The 21,211-nt window shown below is 37.4% G+C and overlaps 1 protein-coding gene across 1 annotated transcript in view; it reads left to right on the top strand.

Annotated features, from left to right (window-relative positions):
• Positions 1-21,211, top strand: part of MAP2 (microtubule associated protein 2) — a 214,141-nt gene that overhangs the window by 39,522 nt on the left and 153,408 nt on the right. Inside the window, exon 2 of the mRNA XM_087819610.1 lies at positions 13,773-13,821. The gene's annotated coding sequence lies outside the window, so the exon portion shown is untranslated. The remainder of the gene's footprint in view (positions 1-13,772; positions 13,822-21,211) is intronic.

The raw sequence follows: 21,211 nt of genomic DNA, 5'->3' as shown, positions 1-21,211 counted from the left end.
CAATGGTGAAATGTTGTTTTTTTCCTTTTAGGTTGAATGTATTTTATTACAGTGAGAATTTATCATCTTGAAAAACAAGTTTCCTATCTTCCAAGATAGAAGAAAGACCCCATTAGGAGAAACTTATATTTAGAAAATACTTAAAAACCTGTTGCGAATTTTAAGCTGAGGTCTTCTTCAAGGACACAACTGTAGATGCTCATTTTGGAAATAAAAGAGTCCTGTCCATCTAAAAGTGATAGCAGTCAGTTAGAAATAAGATCCACCGACCTCTGACTTGAGATGGTCTCCTTTACTCTGGAATTAACCTCAGTAAACAGATGCTGAAGAAAGAGGTTCATTTACAGAAGGAGGTAAAATAGCAAACCTGCAGTTTGGCTATTTTATTTTTTATACTGCTCCACTTATAATTCAGGAGGTAATTTAGGAAATACATTGCCGCTTACCACAAGCTGTCTTGACAGTGAAACTCACTACCCTGGTCTGAGCCCCATTTCCCTAATGGTGATTGAAGCTGGGCAGAGAGCCCAATGTAATAAAAACAGTCTCAGAGCTTTTTCACTAACCTTAGCCTGGGAAAAGCAACATTGGGGGTTTTATTTCTTGAAAAATACACAATGTCCATATGATTAAATGCTCTTCAGTTTCTTTTCAACCCCAGGCTGCACATTCAGGCCTTAATTGTGCCAGCTGTTCCCTTAACCCATCACCTAAATATTGCTCTTGAATGTAATCTGTCTTATTACAAAGCCTTTTAAGTTTTCGTTATTATAATTCATCTTCCTTATACTAAACTAAATGTCTTTTCTCATTGGCGAAAAGTGAGCTCTTTGGAGGAAAAATTAAAACAAAGATTTTTTTTTTTATTCTGCATATATTAAGGCAAATCCTTTTTCCTGTCTTAATTGAATTCAGCTAAGCGTTCAAAAACTTTACCACAAAGTTGGGTTGGGCTATTTTTCTTTTTAAACGAGGCCAAGTCTTGTTGGCACCCATGACGAAGACCATACTGTGAGAGGGCAGGTTGCCAGCAGGTTTAACCGTCCAGGCCGGGGTTTCACTCCGTCTGCTCAAAGCTTCCTCAAGAGTCACGCAGCGAAGCCACCTTGCAGGCCAGTGGCCTGCGTTCTGCACAAGTATGATTTTTTTCTGCTTTGCAGATGGTAGATTTGGAAACAAAGAAAGCGATCCATTCACTTGCTCTTATACACACACAAAAAAGTGAATGACAGCATTGGGGGCTGCTGGGTGAAAGGTACCAAATAACCTGGACCACTTTTGCAACTTTTTATGAGGCTTAAACTGTTTCAGAATAAAAAGTATGTTAAAAAGAGGGCAACCAGAATAACTAAATATGAAGAAACCAAACTGTAATATATAGTATGGCTCTGTCTTTAACAAAATCAGTTAAAAAATAAAGACAAAGAAATAAAATGAGTTATTTATTTCCATTACTTTAGCTACTTGCATGTGAGGTTTACTCTATGTCTAAGACCCTTTGCAGTTGTACTTAGAGGAAAAGAGAGCATTAGGTTATTCTTTAACCAAGACAGAGTGGATTTTAAATGGCTATTTAAGCCTGTCTCTGTCTAGGTTTCCTTCTCTGCCACCCCTCTTCTCCCCTCCTTCCACTCTGGCAGTTCTGACATTGAAAATATTGCTGGATGCCTCTAATTCTATTGCACTAGAGAAGTGTCACTCAGGCCGAAGTTTAGAAGAGCCAAGTTTGGATCCGTTAAGTAGGGGAGAAACAAACAAACAAAAAATCATGGCAAACGTCATTATTGCTACAGCTACCTAGAAGGGAAGGACACCTCTTACCGTGGTTAGGAGCCTGGCTTCTGAAATCAAGCAGCACAGATTCAAATCCTGATCATGCCCCTTTCATGTGACCTTTACTGCCTGATATCCTTACCTTTAAAAGGGGAAAGGTGACCATGACATTCTCTATGTCAAAAGTTTATTAAAAGGATCATGTGAAGTAATACATTTAAAGTATCTAGAAAAGTGCCCAGCGTAGAATACTCTGTATTAGCTTATTTATCTAAGTAAAGGCAAATGGTCAGTATTGCCAAGTCTTCAAAGTGGTTCTGGATACGCGAAATAACTTACAAAGCCTCACTTGAGAAGAACATGAAACATGAGTAGTAGGAGGCTGTGGTGTCCCGGACACCCAGCACATCACAACTACTTTGTCTCTCTCGTTGCTCAGTTCACTTTCCCATTGTATGTCAGGCAGGCACGTGTAAATAATTTAGTTTCTGCTCTTGTTTATCCTACATTATTAAAATACCAACTTGCAGTGGCTGCTATCTTCGACTCACTATAAGGTTCTACATTTTTTATTTTGTTAGTAAGTTTCCTGTTTCTTTTCTAGATTTATCTGAATAAAAATTATTTTAATGATGTCCTGAGATATTTCTCTTAAATTTAAAGGAGTTGCCCATATTTTCACTGAACATCCTTTGAAAATGGGATGGAATTAAATAAGCTTTATAGATTATTCAGGGTTTCAGACAACTTTGTAAAGAAGTGTCTAGCATTCACCCAGTCACACGGCTTTATTGACTTGCTCTCACTTAAGCAGTTTTATTTATTGAGAAGCTGCAATTGTAATGAAGTGTTCTGAATAATGAAAAAAACAAATATTAACCTCTGATGTTCTACCAGTTGCTGATTTCATTTTCAAGTTACAAAAGCAAGTGATTATTTTCTTGAGGCAGTTTTGCAAAAGACATGTATCTTTCAGTTTTATAATGCTCTCTATCTAATTAGAATTAACGAAAGAAGAATTCTGTGGGTTTTCATTGAATTTGGCATGGATATCTGCTGAAATAATATTACTGATACTCAAGATAATTTATAAATCTTCATTATAGCAACTACATTGACATTTACACTACTTCTTTAATGTAAATGTATTTTAAGTCATGTAACTATTTGCTTAATGTATGGAAACTGTGTCAATAAAAATAACTTTCTGGTTGATTGTCCAGGACTAGACAATAAAAAAAGAGCTTAACTGCTCAATCCCTCAACACCCTCAAGCCTCCCCCTATAGCTGTCAGCCTGCTCTTTATCTATGAGTCTGTCTCTACTTCGCTGTTAGTTCATTTTGCTCGTTAGATTCCACGTATGAGTGAGATCATATGGTACTTGTCTTTGTTAACCAGTGTCACCCCAACAAATTCAATAAAAAGGGGAAAACAAAATTAAAAAAGAGCTTAAAATCTGAAGCTCAACTATATGGTACTTAGATTTGCTTTGTTAGTTCCTGTCTGTTAAAGTAAGTAACAGTGCTGATCTCAGAGAGTTCTCCGAGCCAAAAGCATAACACATGGATGAGTAATACGAGCTCGGAGCCAAGAAATTTTAGAAAAATTTGGAGATTGTGGTAATTAAACACAGGGTATTTAATTTCTAGCTTGACGTGGAAAAGGGCATAACTTTGCACTATGTAAAACAATATTTTAGTTCTCAGTGTTCTGTTGCCCCTCCCCCCCCAAAAGGGGCCAAATAATTTAAGTTTGTTAAATCTTTGAGAAAGACTTGGTAAATTATAGCTTTTCTCAGCCTCAGCAGGTGCAAATGTCGCAACCTTTTTCAAACTGTACATCAAGATAAAATTGAGTTGCTAGTAGGAAGCCCAAGTGATTTTTGCACCATCAAACCCATGAACCTGCTCTATCACTGCTGCTGTTTCCATGCTTTACTTGAGTAAGTCATGTAAACTTAATTAAGGTGTGACAGATGAAGCTGCATTTGACATTTTCCACAAATTTTCTCACCATTCCTTACTTAATAATATACATATTGAAACAGCTGATAGGGTTTTAGTGAAATATGAACATTGACTAAGAGAAGTTAATAAAACTTAAAATCAGTAGACCACCACTATACCAAAGGGAAAGTGTGATAATGTTCTGCCAAAGATGAAAGTCTTCCTTAAAAAAGGGAAAAATGGAACATTAGACTATAATAATGTCATCTTCTAGATTAGTAGACTCCACTTACTTTTATAACCAATTGATTTTATTAACTGGAACCTTTTATTCCATTTGGAGGTAAATTACTAGATTCTAGTTTACACCAGAACGGTACAACTGTGGTACACTTTTTGTTCTTATAGATTTAATTTTGAATAGTGTTGAGTTGCTGGCTGAGTCTATGGATGGATACCTCTTACAAGCTAGCATGGCTTTATTTGTTGTTGGAATCACATATTATTTGCTTAAAAAAATGTCTTGCAATTGAGATGATTTAAAGCTCCTTTTCTGTATTATACATTTATGTTATAGTCCATGGGCAGGCATTGACCAAACATGACCCTGCTTTATTGTATAAGTCCAAACATATTATTTGAAGTTAATAATAAGATTCACTGTCAGTGTTTACCCATAATAATCATGATCTTTCACCTATAAATAGAAAAAAAACTTGACTCAAATGAGTTTAAACTAAAATAAAAATAACCAGGAATGCTACTGGTATAGGATAGCAGGACCCAGGTTTTCCAATGTAATCATTACGTCAGTCTTCAGAGAGCACACGCCACTTACTTTTACTGTCTTTTTTGTCATGGGAAGGTCCATAGAATGCATGGAGCTTGGAGAGGTGCGTGACAGCTGGGAGAAATTTTTGTCAAAGCCTCAGAGCCCTTCCCGAAGACTAATGGTGCAGCGTTTTCTGCCAGTTCCCTTAGCTTTACCCCAGTTATCATTCCATCTGGAAACTTGGTGCTGAAACTCATTGTGTTTCTGATGGTTTAGATTGACCTTGGGACATTCCTTGAATCTTCTGAAGCTTGATTCCCTTTTTCCAAGTATAAAAGTAAGGATCCTACACCCTCTCATCTTCCTAAATATGATATAAAGAAACATTCATTTACATTTGGGAAAAAATGATTTTAACTTTTGTGGGGTACCATTTGTGTTGGCTGTGAAAACAATAAACTGCGTGCTCCTGCATGCAACAGGCAGCCCAGGCTGCCCTCAGAGAAGTGGATGTTTGCTGATACGTGGTCGGTAGGTTATGTTTCACCAACAGGAAGTCAAGGTCGTTTCTTTGATGCATCATTACACAGAATCTCGTCTTTCCCAGTAAATTTACTTGGGGACAAATTACTGCAAGTGCAGAAATACTTATTTTGTGTTTCCACTGTGCCTTTATAGCAAATGGGCTTTTTTGATTTGGGATAGCCAGAAAATAATGCCCCTCAATTATTTAAATGTCCCTTGTCAGCCATTAGTTAAGAAACATTCTTGTGAAAGAGCTTAAATCTTCTAGCCCAGTTCCAGAAGCTACACTGAAACGGACAGAGAGAAGCACAATAGCAATTGTGCAGCGTGACTGTGACTGTGACACACACACAACAGGAGTTGGTAATTGGCTTCCTCATTACAGACCGGGAGAGGCCTTTGACTTTCTCTAACTGCTAAGAGTGTATATAGTTACTCGGCTATGGCACTGGGTCCGTCGGTCACCGGTGCTGTAAGAAGTGGCGGGGTGACCTGCAGTACCCATTAGCTCCGGCTGCCTTCCTGTGAGTCACATGGGGCAGCACTTGGGTTGCCTGACTCCTGTCAAAGCTTATTCCCCTCTGCCCCCTGGCTGAAGACGTTATGTACCAACAGAAATTCTGTCAGTGGTGATTGTAAATAATTTTGTGCCTGGCCCAAGCAGGAAGATTTAATCAGTTCATTATGGATGGATTATAGAAACCACCTTCTGTAACTTCTTTTTTAAATTATATTGTGTCAAAAGTTTGGAAGTGCAGCATATGTTATTATTTGGAACCATTCATTGCATGACGATACCAAAAATTAGGTCATTTGTTTTCCTTTGTCTTTCGATTATTTTCTTCCTCAGAGGACATTTGACACTTTGGCAAGCTAACAATTGAGGAGAGCCCGTTACTGAAGATTACCTTTCATTGGGAAGCAGGTGTCATGCCTGAGAGTAGACTAAATCTAGGTCAACAGAGGTATCTTGGTTTACAGGATTTAGCAAGGCTTTCTGTGGAAGAACATCTTACATCCTACAAACATAAGATGTTCATTTTAGTGTTGGCACCAATACTACTACTCAACCCCTACGCTAGTTCCCAAATTGTGCTTTTTGTGCACCTTCAGAATTCACAGGAATGTATGACCTTTACACTTTTTAACTCAAGGACAGTTGTAGGTCAGGCTTCTGCTGGTTGAAATGTTCCATTTGAAAGCATCAGGTGAGAGTCTGGCTTTCTTGCTTTGGTAAATGTAATTTCAGCTTCCACTTTTTTCTTGCTGCTGAAATTAGAGATGGAGAAAGCTCCCAACCATGATTCATTCACTCACCCCTTACACTGCTTTATTTTCCTCCTAGCCGTCAGGACTCTCATGTACTGGTGTTTTAATAGAGGAATGCAAGTTCCAAAAGGGCAGGAACCTTGGTGATATAACTTACTGGCTGGCATTATGTCTCAGTCCCTAGAAGGGTGCCTGCCATGAAGCAGGTATTCAGAAGTAATTAGTAAAAAGGGTAAATAACTAACTCCCAAGTGAACTCCATTTGCTTGGGAAAAGAGTCTTAGTAAAATAATGATGAAGCTGTGTCTGGGATCACAATCAGGCCGTAAACACTCCGTTTTGCTATGCGGCAGTAATTCACTAAGGGTTAAATCGACAGGATTAGGAATTGAACCACCATTTGTAATATCTTCCTTATAGATTGAAAAAAATGGCTGAAAAAGTGTATAGTAAATGTATGACTGCCTATTTGTGAATTGTAGGGAGAAGATGTACAGCTGATTTACGCTATTTTCATTTTGCCATAATGCTTTTTGGTCCATTGCTACTTTGGGGAAAATTAAAGCTTTAACCCTTGATTAGTATAGTTGAGGGACGGAGTCTGAGAAAGTACTTACTATTTTAGGCATGGTAACGGCGGATCTGTTTCCTGCATTAATGCATTCAGACTTACAGGAAACCCTAACTTTTGCTGCAGCTACGTTTGTTCCAGACATAGGATTTCTCATTGTTATGTATACATTCTGACCTTTTTTTTTTTTTTTGGTCCTTTGTGTGTCACATGAAATGCAACAAGAAGATTAAAATGGATGGAAATGTTCTTTATAATAAATAGCTCTAAAGTCAGTCACTTTATACTTCTTTTTTGGGATTTGCAAGTTTTAATTAAATTATGCTGGAAATAGCTCTAACAACCTATGTAGGAGTTAAATACATCAGATTCACCCTGGAGAAAACCTCTGCCTCAGAGAAGTGGGTGCAGAAATGTGTGGAATGCTCCACTTTGGCTTGTTATTAGTGACTTACGAGAGTTTTCAGGAAATTAGAGCTTTGGGGAACAGATTTGCTTTATTGTTTAAGGATTGCCTGTAGCTGTGTTTTCCTTTGAAATGTGGTTTCACTGAGATGACAAAAGAACCTTTAGGTAGGGCTAGGAGAATGTGTACTTTCTGAATTGGAGAAAAAATCTAGGTTGTGGCATTAATCTTAAAAGACATCTAGATGTTAGACCCAAGAAACGTATCGCCTGTCCGATGGGTGCCTCATGTGTATCCCACACCATTTTAAAACTCAGTTGTAAATCCAAGTATTAATGAGACGGTGCTCTATTAAAGATTTGAACAAATAACAATGCATTCACTTTACTGAAACCCTTTCAAAGGAAACCTCAGATTTTAAAGACTAGTGATTTGAGTGAGCAGATAGATTTTTGTACTGCAAGAAATAAGCTTATTGGTTTTTGCAGGTTCCATCATCGCTCAACTGTATCACCTCATTATCAGAATAAATGCAGTGTTATACATTGTAGATCTCAAATAACTCATCCTACTTACTGCTGTGTTTCATCATAGGCCTTGCATAAGTTAACTTCTTAAACTGTGTATACGCCTAACACTGATAGAATAAAAATTACAAAGAAAAAAACAGACTTGGGATGAGGCTATGAATGGTCTTTTTGCCGTAGACGTTTGAAGTAGTTTTAGCAAAAAGGTTTCTTAAAAAAAATAAATATTGCTGTCTTCCAAAATTTTTGTACCATTATAAAAAACTTAGAGAAAGAACTACAGGAGAATGGGCTGTCTTCATTTCAAAAAAATCTGTTGTTTTCGTACAGTTTTTCTAAAGTGTGCTTATCCGTGTGGTATCTGCCTGAATTTGAAGATACCAGAATTCCTTAAGAAATTATGCAGTGAGGGGAAGCTATCAGCTTCCTAACTTAAAAACAAAATATGAAAAAAATACAGTTGATATTTGACAGCACAGGGATTGGGGACACCGACCTCTAACGCAGTCAGTCAAAAATCTGTGTATAACTTTTGACTCCCCCAAAACTTAACTAATAGCCTACTATTAACTGGGAGGGAGCTTACCAATAACATAGTCAGTTAACATATATTTTGTCTATGTCTTATGAACTGTATTCTTACAATAAAGTAAGCTAGAGAAAATATGTTATTAAGAAAACCAGAAGGAAGATACAATACATTTATAGTACTGTATGTATTTATTGAAAAAATCCACATATAAATGGACCTGTGCAGTTCCAGTTGGTGGTGTTCAAACCAGGTACTCTGGTTTCCTCCCACATCCCAAAGATGCGCACGTTGGGGGAGCTGTGTCTAAATTGTCCCCGTTTGAGCGAGTGTGGGTGGAGATGGCCCTGTGATGGAAGGGTGTCCTATCTAGGGTTGGTCCCTGCCTTGCACCCTGAGCTGCTGGACAGGCTCTGGCCACCTGTGACTCTGAACTGGAATAAGGGCATTGGAACATCACTGTCTTACTTGTTTTTATTCATTTTTCTTAAATGTATGTACAGCTCACATCTGTTTCAATGTTTAATATTATAAGTGTTTTGGGTTTTTATTTAGACGTTTGGTGATGTTTTTGTGACCAGAAATAGGGCCTAGGATCTTAACTCTTGCTTATATCAATTAGCTGATGGTATATGTCTTTCGCCCACAGTCGCAGTTCCCAAGAACCTATTGAGGACATTAGGTGAGGACTTACTGTGCAATAGTTTTCATAAAACAAATTCCATGACCGAATCCTTTGAAAGTTATTCACTTTAAATGTATAATTATTATTTTGTCTAGTTCTTGCATCACCTGCTCATTTTTCTCCAGTGTTGTGATAGCAGATGGGTGAATTAGATATAATTTCCCAGCATGGAACTGGTCCTCTTTAGCCTTAACCTTTCTTTCCAGCCATTGTTACAGCAGCTACAGAGAACATGTCAGAGTACAGAACATTCTATTAAGAGGCGTACCTAGTGCCTAGCTTCCTGTGATGTTGTTTCATTTGAATAATTCAAAGTCTAGAGATGAAATTAGAGGTGCCCGTGACTCAGCCTCTTTTTCTGGGGGAGTTGACTCATTCCACGTTTATGCATCTCAGACTTTGTGCCATATACCACATTAAGTGCTTGAGATACAAACATGGATTTGCTGGGTCACTGGCCCAGAGCATCCCAGAGTCTGGGCAGACAGGATATGGCATTAAGAACTATGTGGACTTACAGACAGCCAATACGCTATTAAATTTACAGCTATCTCTCAAGGTAAAATGTGATTAAATATTCAATAATGTAACTATACAACCTAATTCTATGATTTGGAACATACATATCCACTTCTGATTCTGTCTTGATATATTTTAGCCTAATTATATAAATCAGCACCATTTTCATTCCTTTTTGTTTTGTTTTCATTTTAAGTAAGATTTCACTCTTGCAGATCACATAAAGTCGTATGCTCCATGAATACGTTAGGTGTCTGATGAATACCTTCCCTTGATCATCCTGTGGGAAACTCAAATATAGTATGTCTAAAAATGCCTGTCACTCTCTACCCTTGCTCAGCAACCTGGTCTTCCTTCAACTTCCCTGTTTCTAAGAATGACACCATCATCCTGGGGGGCGGTCTCAAATCCCCAGAATTCTCGAGGCTCCTTTGATCTGTCCTGGGCCTTTCATAACCAACCCACCCCTAAGCCCCGTAGGTTATACACACTGCTGTGGACTGAATTGTGTTGAAGCCCTAACCCCAAGTGTGATTGTACTTCGAGATAAGGCTTTTAGGAGGTAGTTAATGTTAAATAAGGGCACAAATGTGGGGCCCTAATGTGACAGTGACCATGTGAGGACACAAGGGGAAGGCAGATGCCTACGAGCCAGCACCCAGGAAGAGAGAGCTCTTGCTAGAACCAGGTCAAACTGGCACCCTGATCTCAGGCTTGCAGCTTCCAGGACTGTGACAGAGCACACTTGTATTGTTTAAGTCCCCCAGTGTGGTAGCTACGCAGCCGGGGTGGACTAATACCGCCAATGCTGGAGTTAGAGCATTCTTCCTGCTTTGTATTGACAGGGTCTCTACCTGAGTTGACTGGTCATTACCATTCACATGGACTTCTGAAGGAGAAGGTCTCTTCCCCTTTAATCTCTTCTTATCTCAGATCCAATCTACACAGTGTAGCCAGATTAAATATCCTAATTATGCAGCTGTTGAACATAAAACCTTCAGTGGTTCACTTTAGAGCACAAAATTAAACATATTTAATGATATAACGTCCTCAGCTTGTCATTCAAGCTCATTACTCCCTATACAGACCCAGCCTAGCCTCTCAACCAATTACTGCCCTTGTGTGTGACTCTAGCTGGGTAATTCTGTGGGAGTTGTTCCAAACATCCCCTGGGCTTTGCTGCTTTCATTGCTTTGTTTCTGCTGAGTTCATTGTCTGAGTTGATCTCCTTCCCATTCCATCCTCGTGAATCAAAACCCTTTGCCTCTTTCAAGGCTCCGCTCAAATGCGCCTTCTGTGGTTATCTGTATAACTGGATTCCACTTTTTTCTTTCTTTGATCTCTGGTAGCTCTTTCCTGGTTTATCTTTGTGACAGCAGACATGTTCTTCTTTGTATCATGGCCTTTTGTCTTTTCATAAGCACCTCTATCCCACTAGATTCTAAGTTAGCTCTTTGATAACAAAGAACTTTGGATCCCTGACATATTAAATGATATTAAAAAGAAAACTTCTATGTATTTTAAAAATATAAAGATGATGGATAAGTAAAAACACTTAAATTTATTTAAAAAATAGGATTGATTTTTAAGTTGCCTTGCAACTGCAGTATTCCCTAAGTTTGTGTCTGTAAAATGAAACTCAAGCAGTAAATTTTCTACTACTCATGTGGTAACAGTTTCTGTAAAATTGAGACTCGGGTGTCACTTTAAGAGTGAGAAGCACAGGAAGTGTGAAAGGTGACTGTTCAATTGACAGTTGGCCTTGGTAATCTAATAGCTAAAATATGTCTGAGAGTTTCAATTTTTCTTCCTTGTGAGGTGTAACTAGGCATACTTGCTATAGGGCTTATAATTTGATCTGACCATCACAATATGATTTATAATACGTAGGTATGAGATCATGTCTCGCTGGAAAAAGAGAAAGAAAAAAGCCTTAGCAATTAACTCTCAAGCTTGTTTTCTGACATGGAGAAGTGGTGCTTTTAAAATGCTGATAAGTTAAGCCGCCTAGAAGCAGATGCTGAATCCTACTGATAAGAATTTTCTGTGAGTTATGCTTAGGGCATTGCTTAGCAAGATACTACACAAAAAGTCTTGACCTGTGTGTTTGAAATGGCAGATGTTCACAGTGAGGATTGAGCCTTAGGGCTACATACATCTTCACTATTCTGTGCCTATTTGCTCAATAACTGGGTTGAGTGGGAGGAAAAAAAGTCCAGAGAGTTATTTACAAAGCAGCTGCTCTTGGTGCTGCAAGTGGAAGTCTTCTCCTTAAGAGGAGAAAAGCAAATAAACAAAAAGTCCGAGAGAACTTGAGTCCACCAGGTCAAAAACAAACACCTCTTCTCCCTCTGAACTTTGTTTCCTCCCTCTGAACTTTGTTTCCATTAAATATTTTTGATGCAAGTCAGGTAGGTGGGGCAAGGATGGGACAGTTTTTTCCTTAATTCTGCCCAAAGGAGAATTTTCAACCGTTTCTTTCAATGTGACAAAGCACCGGAAAAGTACTACACTAAGCCCCTTCATTCATTTAACAAATACTTATGGATGCTCTTCTCTCACTAACCCTATAGGTTCAAATATAAGGTTCACATATCTAAAATAGCATTAATATTTTACATAAAGTTTGTATTTGAATTTTGCTGTATTGAAAAAAACTGGAAGTTTTGGAGATGGGATTAGATTGGGGGGCAGTGGTGGGGACAAGTTGGAATGTTTCCCAATCACATGATGAAACATAAAGCCTGAGCTTTTAAAAACTCCACAAGTAATGATTTCCCCCCCGCCACTATGAAAGTATATATTGAAAGTGCGTGTAGAAAACGTAAAATCCAATCTCCTTAAAAGAATATTAAAGATATCAGGACATTGATCTAGTATGCCAAAGGGCTCTGAGTAAGAAATGGCTGTGGTCCAATGGTAAATTGAGGTTTAAAACTGCACACAAACAAATAAGCAGTTCTCTGTGGCCTTTCCATGTCTCCAGGCAACTAGGGAACACTTTTTCTTAGAGAAGGATGACCTGCGATCAACATAGTTAACATGTACCGAGGGGAAGCAGTTTACCACCCCAAAATATGCTTTATGGGATATCAAGTATTCCAAGCTGGTTATTTTTTTGCTGGTCTCCCCTCTGTGTCCCATTGTTCTGGGTGGTCCAGCAAGAATTTGCTTTTCCGCATGTTTGCCCTTTCTCCTCTGCCCGTGAATTACCTGCTTTCCCTTTTGAAACCCCAGGCTCCTGCCTCCCTCTCCTTAGTCCAAGATGCCATATAGGCCTCAACTGCCCGGTGTGTCCTTGGATCCCATATTCTTTTTCTTTTTTTTAAAAATATATCTTTATTGATTTCAGAGAGAGGAAGGGAGAAGGAGAGAGAGAGATAGAAACATCAACAATGAGAGAGTCATTGATCTGCTGCAGCCCGCAACCCGGGCATGTGCCCCGACCAGGAATCGAACCCTGATGGCCTGGATCCTAGGTCGATGCTCAACGGCTGAGCCACGCCCGGCCGGGCTAACTTAAGTTTTAAAAATTGAGATTTAGCCATAGATATGCCCTGCAGCAAGTCAAGAATCTCACTCTATATAAAGTTATTTTCTTTTCTAACTGTCCAAAAGATAGGCTGACCCTGGACACAGCAGTTTGGGGTTTGCTTTTGTCCTGGGTTTACCGCCTTTGTTACTTCATTTGACAGTGTGCTCCTCAACATAATTAGTGGCAAAGCTTTGGTATAAAAAAACAATGGGATGATGAATAGGTTGCTATTGAAATTTTTTTTGGTGACTTTTTTTTTGCCTTTGAACAGATTATTGATCCTGGACCAAAAATCTACAGACTGTTTGTGGATGTTAAATCAGATTAAGGATTCAAATGCATCAGCTTTATTATTTTTAATTAAATAAGTTTCAAGACAAATGTTAGTACATTGATTACAGAATTTATTTAGAAATTTTTTTTGGTTGACATTTTTAGAGTATAAGCATGAGAGCTGTTCTACTTTAAATAAAAACTGCTGAAAATAAAAATAAGTTCTAATTTGGTCATCTAAGATATGTTTTTAAATGAAATCTAGAAAATATTAAGTTAAAGTTTGTAACTATGTAACGTCCCCTTGTTGTAAATAAATATGTTGTCAGCCAGTAAATTTTATCGTGCAAGGAACCAAGTTAATTTCTTCCTTAGTAAAATAAAAAACTAAATCATTCAATTGAGTAAATTTATGGGATGTTTTTCTGTTTATCTTTCAGATTTATTGATCTGATCCAAGGTATCTTGTGACTGCTGATTGGAATTAAGGTTGGTGGTGTGTTTATATTGATTCTGAAAAAAACTGAAATAAAATAGAGGTAGCTAGGGCCTTTGGACAGCTGTGCCAGAATAGTCTGCTTGCAGAGTGTGGTAGAAAGCTGAACTTAGTGAGAACTGGATGCATTCAGTCTTGGGACTCTTACATATGTGTTTTCCTGAGTTGTGTTTGTTTTTGTAGTACTATAATCGCATTGATTATTGAGTGTTTATTTTACCTGTCCTACCAGGTGGATTTTGATTTAATAAAAAGATCCAATTCAAATTTATTCATTTAATAACCACACATATCAAAAGAATGACTTCTTGGTGAAGCTAGCTCACATTTTAAAGAATGGTCAGCTCTCTGAACTTGCAACGAAACTCCTCAGAAGCCCACAATTTGGTATCCACATTTCCTTGAGGATGGTAGTGTTGAAAAATTGCTTATCAATTGCAAATTTCAGTTAATTAGCGGAATTTTAAGATGTCATTCCTTCTGTTCTATTTTCTTGTTAGTTTGTTTTATGGGAGATTCCATACCAGCTTAACTGAGTTTAGTGTAATAACAGAGTCTTAGGCACTCCCAGCAGAGGGCTTAGAATTTCATTTATTTTCCATTGTCTTCTCTAGGATGTATATTCAGATTTTAAAACAAAATAAACCCTGATTGAAATGTGGACTTTTGCTGCTCATAAAAGAACAAAGTGCCCAGATGTTGCTGATCTTTTTGTATAGGCTTTTGATGAATAATTAACATAAAGGAAAGTGTTGGCTTTTCTTATATGCTTACATTAATCAGGAATTTAGCCTTCATAGCCTGTATTTACCCTTCAGATTGCAAAGTCTAGCACATATCAAGTACACAGTAAATATGCACCTTTGGTGGCCCCAATTTTACCCTTGCTCTTCTACCCAAATACAACACACACACACACACACACGCACACACACAATTTCTCTTTTTCATACACAAACTTTTTTGCTGTCCTTGAAATCTGAAATATGGATTGTAGCAAATATAGCAGGTTGGAATCAAGCAACTTACTAAGAAAAAAGGTAAAATGTTTACACAAATGACAGTTAAAAGCCTGTATTTGTGTAACCAGTGTTTCATTTTGTGTTCATATAGTTTGGTGTTGAATTTATTGAAGACGCTTAGCCTGGCTTCCTTTTATATTCACTCCTCAATGTATCGTGTATAAAGTTGAACACATTTAAACATGGAATTTCTTGTAAGACTTTCTAAATTTTTTGCTACTCTTTCTCCCAGTCAGCCCCTACCCATCTGCTAAGTTATGAGTAGAATGAGGTCTTTGGCTAAGTATAAATCTTTGAATCAGAAATATTTTCAATGCACAGGGTTAAGTCTAGATCACTGATTTTTCATTTTAATTAAAAGTAAATAGTATTCTGTCTTCTTTTTTGGATTTTTGTTTTATTGTTGATATGGTCAACATGGCAACTTGAAATCTCACTTCATTTTGGCCTCTTTTAAGATAGAAAAAAACTAAAAAGAAGCAGCTCAATTTCCCTTCTAATTTGCTTCCTATTGCTCCACATATCTCTCAGAGCATTCGTTCATACTTCCTTATGTTATAATTATTTCTGGATATGTCTTATCTTCCCTAGAGGCTCATGGTAACAGGGTTCTTCACTGTTGTTCCTCCTGCGCTGGTAGGGCTTGAAGTGAACACCCAGGATATGCTTATTGTGTGAATTATAAAGGTTAGAAAAAACAATGCACAGTTTTATTACATATCTGTAAACTAAGTACATAGCTAAGTATATATATGTATATGTAAGTGTGTGTATGTTATAACAATTATTAACCACTTAATTTTCTCCCTTTGTGATGGGACAAGTTGAGTGAAAAGCATAAACAAATCACCCAAAAGACATTTGAAGCAGTAATAATTATTAGGTTTAATTTGGGGGATTTAAACTATAAGGGATGAGAAAAGTGATTGTTTTGTTAATCTACTTTATTTCTACATTTAGCCTAATGTAATAGGCATACGCTTATGGATAAAAACATATCCAGAGTTATCATTGTTGGATTGGTGTGTGAAAAAGTGAAAAAGTGACCTTGAGATTCTGGAAAGATTGGTAGAATGCCTAAATTATTTGTTTACCACTTTAAGGAGAGATAGAAAGCTGCTAGAATCACATTTCAAACTGGAAAGACCAGTTAGTCCCAGGATAATTTCCTTTCTCTTGTGCAGTGTTCTGAAATCTGAATCATCATAAATACTTATTTTCTCCTTTTTATAAAAATTAATCTTTTCCCATTACAGATGTTGCAATAAAGAAATGCGCTCAGGCCATGATTTGGGATGGGAGAGGTGGGAGAAGATGGAAGGGCGGGGTGAGAGGCAAACCCACGGTGGCTTCTGTCTCCTCATATGACCCAATGAAATGCCTCAGGAATACGTGTTTTCAGAATCGCTCTTTATTTTGACAGAATCTTGACATATTGAGGAAATTGGCTTGTTGATGCCATGCCACAGAGGACAAATAGGAAAACACAGCTCACCAGAAATATCTTAAATAACAAGTAATGGATCTGTTTTCTCCATGTGAGAAAAAATATGTTCCAGCTGATTCTTTTTTTCTTAGCTAAATGTTTGTAGTATCTGATGGCTACAAAAGACAAATGCCTGGATATGTTTTCATACAAACCCCACACTTAAGAAATCAGTCCTGTGGATTTAGTCCTGACCAGCTAATTTTTATTCTTTCCTGAATTCATCTGAACGAGTGCCATTCCAAAGACTAGCATGGGGGGGGTATTTTCTTAGACAATTTACGTCATTAAATAATACAATGACTTTCATTTGGGCCTATACCTTATTAGGGATATAAGAACTTAAGTACATTTTGTTCTTATGTAAGAACTTCATTCATTTAGAAATCCTTCATTTCTTTTATGGCCTACTTATTGCAAAGTAAGAACTTATATTATTAAAAGGGGATATGCTTTCTTGTTTCTCAGATTCTATAAATCTACATGAGACTCTTAAGTTTCATCAGTTGTTCATCTAAGAACAGAAAATCATGAATTGTTTAGCAGAAAAAGGAATATAACATATAATTACATATATGTTAGGTAGATACATAGATGTGCATACTGATGTTGGATCATTTTGCCAGTGAACAAATACAAGGTCTTTTCTTTGGGGCATACTTAATGGGCCATTCCTGTTAAAGAAGGTAAAATCATTTGCCTTTTCTGAACTAATTCCTTTCAGTTATTTAGCAATATTAAAAATGTTAGTTGAAAAACCATTTGTAATAAACCAAAGTGAATTTGGCTTCTTCCATATTATTCAATGTCTTATGACCATCAGCTTATGTTACTTTAGTCTTTGCTATTTACTTTTCCTTCCACTATTTTAAATCTACTTAGTGAAGGGCTGAATAAAAAACATTTAATGCATTATACACATACCTCTATATCTGTATATCTACTCGCCTCTCTCTCCTCTCAAATAAAGTTTATAGTTCAAAAACAGAGCAAGTGCATTGACTGACTTTTAGAATATAAATAGATATTTGCAACTTAAATACTATCATTCTCGTTTTATGACTAGAGAAACTTAGTTACTGAACCAGATACAATTTTTACAATTGACTGTTCTTTTGTGAAATGTAATAGTTCTTAAAGATGTAGAAAAGTCTTTTATTGGGCTAAAAATAAGTAGAAAAGTACACATTTAACCAAATGTAATTACTTGCTTATAATATGCAAGTATACACCATTCGGCGATGGCTTCTTTTATAAGTATTAATCTTTGAAACGATAAGTAAGAGTGAACTTGATATCTTTTGCCCAAAGATGCCTCATCTATAGAGTGGAAATCACTTTTTCAGTCTTGTCCTTAAATCGATGGCCATGTGTTAGTGCCTTGCCAGGAGTAGTTCTCTAGGTACAAGACAGAGGTGCAAGAATGAGCTAACCCACTTCTTAAAGAACAACTGTATTGGCATTTTGAGGGGTCTTAAGCCAGCTATAAGAAATGTCAGCCCTATAAAGGAGAATAAATTGAACAACAGGGATAGAAAACATAGATGTCTCTATGGAGGAACTGAAGGCTTCATTTCTGAAACCATTAGAGAAAGTAAAATTACAAGGATTTCTTCCTCTAATGTGATTTTCCCCCAAGTTTTTTCTTATTTTTAAAAAATTTTTAGTAAGTTTGGAAATATGGAAAAGTGGGTCAGTGAGCAGGATGTTTAACTTTATAGATGCAAACACTTTTAAATTTCACTTTGACTCTCTATTATCTTTTAGGGACTCAGAGACCTAATATAGACCATCTGGCAATTATGTCACAGGGAGAGGACCTTTGTCCTTAGTTTAACCCTTGGGTTTTCTGCCTGTTTACTATTTGGAAATAAGAATGTAAATCTTTTACTGTTAGTAGTATGTTTGAAGCATATACAAGCAGCCATATAAACCGGGTGAAATGAATGACCAAAGAGAAATTACAGAGGCTAGGCTGTTAGGTCGGTGCTTCAGTGGCATGCATCACCTTTTCTTCTGTTCCATACAAGTATGCACAACATAAAAAACTACGTGTTACATGTTAAGAACTACTTAAGTGACCTTAAAATATCTTACCGTACTTCAGTAATTGTGCATCAGCTATAAATATAAATTTCCCAGAGATGTTATCTAAATAGTTTTTATTTCCCTCCATCAAACATCATGCCGCAATCTCTCCCCAGTAAACCTGGAATTACCCAGTAAACCTGCCGTGTTCCTTTCACATTGCAGGGACTGAATAACTGTCTGTTAATTTTCCTCTCTCTGGCCAGTTTAAACTTTCTTGTTGGTTATTGCTGAGGTGCTCAGTTGCAGAAGGAGGGTGAGACCTAGTGGCAAAAGTTGTTTTGACTTTGTGTTTAGAAAACACAGAAGCTCTTCATCATTACAGAAATATAAAGAAGACGCAAAAGTCAATTGCTCATTGATCAACAAGGTGTAGAAAACATAGGAATACATATTTTGTCGCCATAACGTGTGATAAAGTGCCAACGGGAGACCTAAAAAGCGTTTGAAATGTGACTTGATTTCAGAAAGTGTTCTCAGGTAAATAGTTTGTCTCTGGATTAGACATAGTATGGTCACCGCTTCTACGTCATGGTTTGCTCAGAGATGCTTTTACCCGTTCATTACTTATCTCAGAAAAGACCACACATACAGAGGTTGTTCTCGATACTTATTTTATTATGTCATTTGACATAATAAATGGGGCCGTAAGTGGGGCCCAGCTTCGCCTAGTCCAGCCACGTGCCATTTTGTTGGATGCGGGAGTCATTAGCTAAGGTGGCTGCAGGTGACAGCACACACTTCCCGGGGTGGGCGGACGGTGAGGGGTGGGGTGCGGGAGGGTGTGCTTGAGGAGCTGAGAAGCTTATGTAAAAAACCCTGGTCACAGATGAATGCCTGAGAGCCAAAGAAAACAATTTCAAAAATTTTTCCAGAAGTTTTTTCAAAATAAAAAGTAAAACAGCCTATGCAATAACCCCTTTTGGCCTGGTCTAGACTTTGGGGAACCAGATGGTTTTCTTCAGTACCAGAGTTTCATAGGAATTTACAAATGATGGTGTTTCTGAATCGTGGGCACTAGATCTGCACTCTCATATTGAAATCTTTGTGAGTCTGAAGTAAGCCTACTAGAAGCTGCAGTTTCAGTGAACAGAGCAGTTATTAATAAATCAAGTATTGAGCATGTACTTGTAGTTCATTTGAGTGCTAGGTTCTGTGGCTTCTTTAGAAGTATTAAAAATGGGTTCTTTGCTCTCCAATAGCTTGAAGTCCAGTTGAGGAAAGGGAAAACTAATGCATATAAGTAGTAACTAATACATGGTGATATAATCAAATACTAAGTGCTCTCTAGACATCCTTTTTGGAGAGATCCAGAGAGGTTATAATTCACTTCTATTTACAAGAACCTTATATAAAAAAAGGAATTTTGGCTGGGTTTAAAGGTGAATAGCATTGAAACAAGTATAAAAGAAAGTGGGAGAGAAAGAAGTGGATTTCCTAAAAGGGGTCTAGGGAACCCAAGGCACAGAGAAGGAATTGAGAACTGGGAAGCTAGGACACCTGAAACGGTGCAGGACAGGTTTGGACCTGGATTCTACCCTTCCTTCTCTCCTGTCTCAGTCTTCCATATTTTTCTTTCCACAAATATTTGTTGAACTACTTTTATGTGTATGTGTTTTTTTTTAAACTATGAACAAAAATCCAATCCATCATGAGATTTGTCCTCTTTTTGTACACAAAGAACAGGTACGTTTAGAAATACTCATGTGGGTGTCTGTTCCAAGAGCGTCTATTAAATTATGTTTTTTGTGTGTGGTTTTGTGAAAAGAAAAAAACACCAGTATCTTGACACATGGAACTGAATGTTCCAACTGACATTCATGCTATTCAAATTTATTTTATTTTGGTATTAATATTACCAAGCTTGTTTGTAATGAAAGGTAAATGGGGTATTAAAATAAAGTACTGTATCTCTTTATTAAACTTCCAAATGGTGAAATTTGGAATTTCACCATTTAAATTATTTGTTATATTATCTCAAAGGGCTTCACTACAGAGAAAAGGGTTAATTGGATTTGAAATTGTTGGGGAGACATAATCAAAACCAAAAACTTCTCCCAACCCAGAAACCCTTTCCACAAAGGTATTAGAGAAAGAAAACCCTTATGTTATTAAATAAGCATTAACTAGAATGCGATGCTTATCACAGGCTATCAAGAGATTGCAGAGACAAAAGCAACTTCACCCTTTTATACAGCCGGGCAGATACAACCCATTAAGTACACGCTTTCAAGATAAACAGCAACTAGTCCTGAAGCAAGAGGACTGAATTTACCTGGCAGTTGGAGTGTCCATCTGTGGAAGCGAATTGCCCCTCTCCAGAGGAGAGACAAGCTTCTCATATCTTTATGACAGGAGGTTGTGTACAGCTTGGAGCAAGGAACCCAGGACGTGGCACCGGGAGAGAGGGAGCTATCTCTTTCTATGTTTGCATTTAAAAAAGGAGCCTCCTAGGCCCTATGAGTAAACGTTCTGGAGTGTGAGAGTAGCCCCGGGCTTAAATTAACCATCATAAAGATTCACACACATTTGAAAAGGACAGGGAAAGAAATTCTGAAAGAAAAAGGAGAGAGGCCGAGTCTCTTAACGTTATTTTCAACGGGGAAAATTAAGCCTTTCATTTTTAATTTGAGTTTACTTGCCCTTACAGTGAGTAAAATCATTGTTTCATAAGAAAAGTAGTCAATGGATGGTTTTAGTTCTCTGAATATACTGCTGTAGATTAAAAAAAAAAAAAAAAAGGCTTTAAAATGGAAAGATTTTGTAAAATTATCACTCCTTCCAGGC

This window comes from Miniopterus natalensis, chromosome 8 (genome assembly GCF_054644295.1).
Source record: "Miniopterus natalensis isolate mMinNat1 chromosome 8, mMinNat1.hap1, whole genome shotgun sequence".
NCBI classification, from domain to species: Eukaryota; Metazoa; Chordata; class Mammalia; order Chiroptera; family Miniopteridae; genus Miniopterus; species Miniopterus natalensis.
This window is presented reverse-complemented; position numbering and strand designations above follow the sequence as displayed.